Source organism: Choloepus didactylus, chromosome 5 (genome assembly GCF_015220235.1).
Source record: "Choloepus didactylus isolate mChoDid1 chromosome 5, mChoDid1.pri, whole genome shotgun sequence".
In the NCBI taxonomy this organism is placed as follows: Eukaryota; Metazoa; Chordata; class Mammalia; order Pilosa; family Megalonychidae; genus Choloepus; species Choloepus didactylus.
In genome coordinates this window covers 124,985,821-124,994,517 of record NC_051311.1, presented here as the reverse complement: position 1 = coordinate 124,994,517, position 8,697 = coordinate 124,985,821, and the positions used below count along the sequence as shown (strand labels likewise).

Below are 8,697 nucleotides of genomic sequence, written 5' to 3'. Positions count from 1 at the left end.
AAGCCTTTTTTAAGGACTTCTTTGCCCTACCACTCTTTCAATATACAGTGTGTACTAGTGAATGTATATTTTCCAATTTAGTTATACAATAAAAGCAAATTAATGTGTCCTTAAAGAAATACTTCCCTTAGAGTACTTTTCTTGTTACAATAGGCAAGTCTCTCACCGCAGCCATTCACATGCGAATGTGAGGACTATCACCTTCTATACCCTTGACTTTTTGAGGTGGGAAATTTTGGGGATTGACTCATGTCCCCCACAAAAGGCATGCTCAGATCTTAATCTCTAATCCTGTGGGTGTGATCCCAAATAGGACCCCTGAAGATGTTATTATCAGTTAATGTATGTACTCATTTGTGAATAGGATCTTTGAAGATCCTATTTAGATGATGCCAAATTGAATCAGGGTGGGGCTTAATCTACATGGATTTATAAGTCTTTTTAAGGAGAAAAAATCTAGACAGACACACATACTTCTAAGTAGGAGAAGGAGAAGTCAGAAGGAGAAGCCATGTGACAGAAGCAGAGATGACAGCCAAGGAACCCCAAGGATTGCAGCAAGCCAGGCCCAGATGTTGTCCACTCCAGGAGAAAGCATGGCCTGTCGAGACCTCGACTTTGCACTTCTAGCCTCCAAAACTGTGAGACAACAAATGTCTGTTTTCTAAGCCAACCCATTGTGTAGTATTGTCATAACACCCCTGGCAAACTAAAAGGAAAGGCGATCAAACAACAACGAATCCAATTTCTCCTTTTTTTTTTTGTTTATTTTTTGCATATCAGTTACATGAAGTGTTTGATAAAATTATCTATCAGGAAAGGGGAAATTGTGATTTTAGGTAATACTTTGTGTACTTATCAAGATGGAGTAAGTTTGGAAAACAATGGACTAGTCCAGTCGCTTGTTTTTCAGATATCGAGATCAAGACCAAGGATAATTATCAACCCAGAGGAGGGTGGTGCATCTAGGCTTAGAATCCAGATCTCTCGGCTCCTAATCTTTTGGTCTACTTTTCTCTTAACCACTAAATAGAGATTTTTATTTGAGTTGCTCAACAAAAATGAGTCTAAAATGATCCTGGTATGCCACAGTGAACTAGGTTCCAGTTAAAATACACATATTGACCTGTGGCTTCGCAGTATTATAGAATACAGTATCAATGATGCTACGACTGTGTTTTCCTTTTAGTATCTCACATAAAAACAAAAACAAAAACTAGTGTTCTGCCCATGCTGCTTCCACCCATGATTCCAACCAGCTGTCATGCAAATGTCTGCTGCTGACCATAAGGGGATCAGCTGACAGAGTGCGGGTGACTCAGCCCCATACCCACACTTGCAAAAACATGACTCTGAGTGCATGTCTTGCTGACTGTGCCTCAGTAGCAGCATCTCTGCAGATGAAGAACATTTCTTTTTATAGCAAGTGTCACTATGTTCTCATTCTATATTAGTTTCGGTGGCATTGGTTTAGAGAAGGACAGAGAAATTTAGCCAAATTCAAGAAATATGATGCAAAGAAAAGAAGTAAAATATTGCCATCCTAAGGGATTTTGATACTCAGCAATATAGCTTTGCAAGAAATCAGAAAACTGTATACCCTTGGTGTAATGTCCGATGAAAGACAATATGCTTCTAGTATTTTTAATAATATATTCTAACAGATTCTCTTGATGGTTATCAGATGACACAGTAATTATTTATTTCATAGAGTTGTTCTCCAATAAAAAGACATATTTTCTTACCACAAAGCAATACACATTCACTAAAGAAAAATTTGAACTAAAGTTGCACAAAAAAAGTAGAAAATGGTAAACCACCATATTTCCACCACCCATCAATAAATCTTACCAATAATTTGATGCATATACTTTTTCTCAATTTTTCTTTCATGTGTATATGCATATGCATGCATGTAGACACATTTATCTATAATAATATTGATCATACTGCAATTCTTTTAATAATTCATATTTCTTTACTGAATTAACCATGATCTTTTATTATATTATTAAAAATAATAATTATTTAAAACATATTTTTGGATAGAATCATTTATAATTTAGCACAACTGCGTGATAATGATCAAGAAGTTAAGAAGATGCATTTTGACAATGAGAAGCCATGCTGACTCATACAAGTTTGGCTACCTTAATGGCTTCCTCCCTTTTATTCCCATGATTATAGCCACCTCTCAACCCCTGCCCTCCTGTCCTTCTCCCAAAAAGTTTGCTCCAGCTAACTCTCTTTAGCTCAGTGATATACTTCAGACTTTTCCCACCCAGTGCTTTGAAACTTCTCCTACTTTCATCTGGTTTTCCCCCATTTGTCTAGTCCCTTTGGATTCAAATGTCCCAGAATGCCTTTCATGGCCATCGCCTTAAGACTTTGGTTCTCAGGTGATCAGCTTTTGGGCTCTAATGCTGAGATCAACCAAGGCTTCTGGGATCCATGCTCCCATTGGGTCCAGTGTCCTAAGCTCTGGCTTCCCTGTGAGAGGGGTAGAAATAATGATGATTTTGTAATTTTGTGAAAGTTTGTTTTATTGTTCATTTGTTTGTTTATCCAATCATTCATAATTTGGTATTAACTATTCTTAGCAGAAGGATAAGACATGGCCCCTGTTCTTAAAGGACTTAGAATGTAGGTGGAGAAATAAAATGTGACAAAGAAAGGAGATCATGGGCCAGGCTGTGGGCAAAAACCGATTATTCATTAATATGTTCCCTCTCAATCTTCACTCCACACGCTAGTGTGATAAGTTGTGTCAATTGTTTTAGAAAAGATTGTGGATAATTTTTTGACATTGACAGTCAACAACCTTCTGAATGTGATGCATTGTTTCCTGATGGAAATATCTCAGTAAATAAATATGTAGCTAATTATCTTTCCTGTGCAATTCCTCTAAAACCATGAACAAGGGATTACAGATACTGTATTTTCCTTATGTAGGAAATAGGCAAGACTTGCCTCTTCTACTTAGACATTTTATAAATCTGTGTAAATTACTCACATTTTCAACATCTCAATTTTCCCAATCATGAATTGTGACCAGGAGCAACTGTTTTGACGAATGTGTTCTCACCTGGGGCACCATAAGCCAAGCATTCCAGCCAGTAATCAAACTGTCCAATATTAACAGCGTAAGAAGCCACTGGACTAACACAGTTACTCTCTGTTCTCTAGCTCGCCATTCTTTTTGGGTGGCTGAGAGTCCCTGTTTCTGAGTTTACTAGAACTAGAAACGAGGCAACTGAGAAGTAGAAGGATAAGGATGGATTCACATTAAATCGAATCAACCTCAATACGTCGGAAAGTTAGCAAATGTTTCTAGCATGGCATCCATCAGTAAATTTGTCCCCTGCTCCCCACCCTCAGCCTAATTTCTAACAATTAGGGAATTATTTAAGAATCTCACCATGTGTCAGGGTCTAGGATGAAAATCACTGCATGCATTAATCCCATTTAATCTTCCCAACTACCTTGTGATGTAAGATAAAATATTACTCACACTTTCCAGAGAAAATTAAGGCCCAAAAAGAGAACCAAGTGCACACAACTCTCAAGTGTAAGTCCTGGCATTTGAACACAGTCGATATGATTCCAGACCCAAAGCTCTTAACCACTTAACTACACTCCCTTCCAAAGAAGAGCTGGTGGGGTGAGTAGAGATAATCAGAAGCCTCAAACAAAACGAGACATCATCGCTATCACAGAGACATATAGTAAATACTCAGGTTTTAGTAGCTTTCTCTCCTCTTTCTGCTCATTCTCTACGTGAGAAACTTTTTTATGCTGTTGTTTGGAGGTTGAAGTCAGGCAAATTACACAGGAAGATAAAAATTTGAGGTAATCTGTGGAGAACAGACTACTAACTACTCAGGAGAGGGAAGGGAACTGGCATCCGTGGAATAACAGACATTGTACTAAGTGTTTTCACTTAATGTTATAAAATATTGTTATGTGGCCTTGGCCCCATTTTACAGATGGGTCATTTGAGTCCTTTATACTTACCCAGCTGCATCACTTTTCATAGTAATGATATGTCCTCTGCCTAGAGAGAAGTTGGATAGGAATATACTAATTAAACTAGAAAGAAGTAAATATAGTTAAAGGAATGTATATTGTAAAATATATTTACAGAGACTTTAGAGTTACTCATCTCAAAGCTGCAAGTAAAGATAGTAAAGATATAATCATGAGATTCCACTGAGTTCTAGACTTTGCATATGGAGAATTGATAAATTCTAAGTTGGAAATAAATTCTTGCTGGGATACAGAAGTCATTTTTAACTTAAAACTTTATCCAAACAATCCAAGGAAACTGTCAAAATGATATTTTCTGTAGTCTTGGATAACTTCCTGCACAAAACTGCCATGGTTGGTGCTGAACACAGGACTGTCCTGGTTAACCAGGAAAAACTTGAGCTGTCAATTTTCTGAAGTCTGAGGCAGTAAACTCAAAGCTATGACATTTTTATTCCATCAGGCTGCTCCAGACACAAGTTCTACCTTTTGACAGGATGCCAAGGAGTTAACCATTAAAGTGATGTATCTGGAAGCACAGTATGTGGCTTTTAAAATGCTCTTTACAATAAAACATAACATTTCACTTGAGTCTTCGATTGCCTTTTCTTTTTTATTGTCTTTGAACAGACATGTATTTGATTCACAGGATGCACTTAGGTTTAAGGTTCCCAAAAATGACATTTTTGGGCAAAATTTTGTGCTATTTTAAATAAGCTTTGTAATAGAAAGCAAAGATGATATCAAGAAACAGAAAAACCAAGTGACATTGCAATTCATCCATAAATGGTCAGAAGGTTTAAGAAAATGTAAACCAGTCACAAAGAGAATCTATCCCAAGAAATCAGCTCTTGAACATTCTTGAATCAAAAATAATAGGAGGAGGAGCTGAAAGTAACAAAGCTAGTTATATATGGAAGTGGAAGATCTGTGACCAAAGAAATGTTAAAGCCATTCTCAAATGTTAATGAAACAAAAATACATGGAACTGAACGGTGCCATTCTGAAATGAATTATCCATACTTAATGGAGAGTAATACATTCATCTCCTTGATAACTGTAAAGAAGAGTTCAAAGTATTATGAAACTAAATGAGTATATTCATTCTATAAGGAAGAAAATCAGTGCAACAAAAACTAATTTCACTCATGAATATTATTATAAATTTGCTTTATCTTATAAAGAAATGTTTTATTGCATTTGCTTTGTCTTATAAAGCCATGTTTATTAATTTTTGTCCTGTTTCTATAGAGTAAAATATCAAACATGCTCTCCCTTGCTTCTGAAGCAAAAAGACATACCTATTCTTTCCATTGGCATTATACCTCACTATTTTTTCCTCAATATATCACCTCTTTTACTATGTCCAGAGTAACAGTATCAAAAATGTAAACCATTCTCCTCTGTTGGAAACATATATAAGGAGTTTTTCCTTTATAAAAATAATATAAAAATAAGTAAAACCTTTTCATACTGGGATCTGGGGCACTGTAAGAAAGGTATTCCAATTGATGTCAGAAAGCCATTATGAGGAAACAAACTGTATATGAGCATGGGGACCTAGTCTTTGTAACTCTGAAATAGCTTCCGCAAAGAACACATATATAAATTTGGCTTACCTCAGCCATGTTTTTTTTTTTTAATTACACAGAATTCTGAAATGCATTGGTGTATGTAAGGGCAAACTGCGGCCCTGAGTAAAAAAATGTGTATTTAAAAGGGGAAATGTGGAAGTAATTATTACCTTGATGTATTTACCAGAATCCACAGAATGTATTCAGCATGTCTCGCCTGGGTATTGAGAGCTTCGCAGCACACCTATGACTCTAAAAATCCAGCCTTTAGCATCATGTGAGCCAGGATTAATGATAAACCACCTTTATCCAGGCACTGTTGCCCAAGAAAGCCTCAGTAAGTCAGCCTGCTGTGATGGACTGAAATAATTATTTCAAATGAATGTGTCACACGCTTGCTGGCTTTGGCTGTTCTATGGCTCAAAATGAATAAATCAGTGTTTCAGGCAGACATGTTAGAGAAATAAACAGGAACTCTTGTTACCTTCCATTTGGAAGCTGAAAAAGCAAGACAAAGGAAAGAGTGCTAAGTAACTGCAAAAAAAAAAAAAAAAAAAGAAAAGAAAATCTGATGATTTTATGATTACTGTTGGGTCTTTAAAATTGTACTCAAAACTAAGACAATATTCATTTTTCTTGCTAGCCAGACTTAAAAGGAGGATTTGGTCAGTATTAAGTGTCCAAATCCCCTAAAGTGGAAGTATGGGTGAGGGGTGGTTCTAATGGGCTGCCTAAGATAGGTATACTCTAACTTAGTAGGTATACCTACTAAGATAGGTATACTAAAATAGGTATAAGATAGGCAAAGTAGCCTAAAGTGGAGAGAGCAAGCAGAGGGAATCCAAGTCAGAGACCTTGAGGAAATGCCCAAAGCAAGAAATGAGTGAAACCATAGGCAAATCCCTAATTCAGAGTGGCAGGGACACAATGCAAGTTAGGTCCCAGGCAAAAAGCTATACCGAAGTGAGCAGGTCATACACAACATGGAGGGCCCCCTATGATTTCAGCAAGTACCAGTGGATATTTAGGGATTGTATTATGGGACCACAAGTGTGTAATCCATGGTTATATTGAGTCAGGCAAGGTATATGATCGAGAGATCTAAGATTTTGCATGTCTTTACTTCAGGAACAGCAGAAAATAACTATTGTCTCTTTCCAGAGAAATACTTGAACACATTTCCACTACCTCTTGTTTCTCTGAGATCACATGATACTGATTCTGTAAGTGAACTAACAATAAGGATAATAAATTCAGTGGAAGGATTTGAGGTTTCCAGGTTCCACAGAGCATTGCAAGACCAAATCCAAGAGAAGGAAGCAAGTCTTGATTGAGTCTTTTTTTTTTTTTTTTTGAGGGATGTATATTTTATTGGAAATCTTAAATACTCTTCAGATAGAATACATCTTCAATCAAGGCTCTTGTGTGACCTACACAGAAAACTGAAGCTTTCTGGATTTGGGTCAAGGAGATGGTTCAGCACGGTGCACAAGTGTTTTAATTTGCCAAAAAGACCCCTCATGAATGCTCTTCAGCCCGCTTATCCACTTTTGTCACAGCCTCTTCAATGGAGCCCCCCCATACAGAAGGCTTGTTCTGGGAGATGGTCATAGCCACCTGCCAAAATCTGCTGGAATCCTTTGATGGTCTCGTTCAGAGATACCAGCTTCCCCAAATGACCAGTGAAAACCTCAGCAACCTGGAATGGCTGAGACAAGAAACGCTGTATTTTCCGTGCACGGGACACAGTCAACTTGTCTTCCTCAGAAAGTTCATCCATACCTAAGATTGCAATGATGTCCTGAAGGGATTTGTAGTCCTGTAAGATCTTTTGCACCCCACGGCAACATCATAATGTTCACTGCCAACAATGTTGGGATCCATGCTGCGAGAGGTGGAGTCTAGAGGATCCACAGCTGGATAGATACTCAGCTCAGCAATAGCATGGGACAGCACAGTGGTAGCATTCAAATGGGCAAAGGTAGCAGCAGGTGCAGGGTCAGTCAGGTCTTCTGCAGGCACATAGATAGCCTGTACAGAGGTGATAGATCCCTTCTTGGTGGTGGTAATTCTTTTCTGCATGGTACCCATGTCAGTGGCCAGGGTAGGCTGATAGCCCACAGCAGAGGGGATTCTGCCCAATAAGGCAGATACCTCTGAGCCAGCCTGGGTGAAGCGAAAGATGGTATCAATGAACAGCAGTACACCTTGACCTTCTTGATCTCTGAAGTATTCAGCTACAGTCAGTCCAGTCAGAGCTACCTGGGCACCGGCACCAGGTGGTTCATTCATTTGACTGTACACCAGTGCTACCTTGGAGGTAGCATCTTTTAAGTTGATAACACCAGACTCAATCATTTTATGGCACAAGTCATTGCCCTCCCGGGTCCTCCCACCAACACCAGCAAACACAGAGTAGCAACCGTGGGCTTTGGCAACGTTGTTGATTAGCTCCATGATCAGTACTGTCCTACCGACTCCAGTACCAAGTCTAATCTTGCCACCCTTGGCAAAGGGAGCTAGCAGAACCACAAACTTGATGTCAGTAACCAGAATTTCCTGCTCAGTACTCATCTCCATGAACTCAGGAGCCTCAGCATGAACAGCAGCAAATTGGTTTTGATGGGACTTCTCTCATCAATAGGTTCTCCAATGACATTCATGATTCTGCTCAAGATCTCAGGACCAACAGGAATTTTGATTGGTGCACTAGAATCCGGGACTTTCTGACCTCTAACCAAGCCCTCAGTACCATCCATAGCAATGGTCCTCAGTGTGCTCTCACCCAAATGCTGGGCCACCTCCAAAACCAGCCTGGTCTCACAGCCTTGAACTTCCAGGGCGTTTAGAATGGGCGGCAGGCCCTCATCAAACTGGACATCCACCACTGCACTGATGACCGCCACAAGGCGCCCAGTGGCGGCAGTGCCTGCCTTTGGCGAAGGAGATGCTTGCGCCGCATAGTCTCTCGCAGGCTGCAGCGCTGCTGGGACGGCCCGCACCAAGAGCTCGGCTTGGGGTAGGATGTTGAAGGGCTGAGTCCCTGCAGGGCCCCCAAGGCCAAGGCGGAGGCCACACCACCCACAAGCCCCAACAT

At 39.4% G+C, this 8,697-nt stretch overlaps 1 pseudogene; it reads right to left on the bottom strand.

Annotated features, from left to right (window-relative positions):
* Positions 1–7,118: 7,118 nt before the first annotated feature.
* LOC119534975 lies at positions 7,119–8,697 on the bottom strand (annotated as a pseudogene).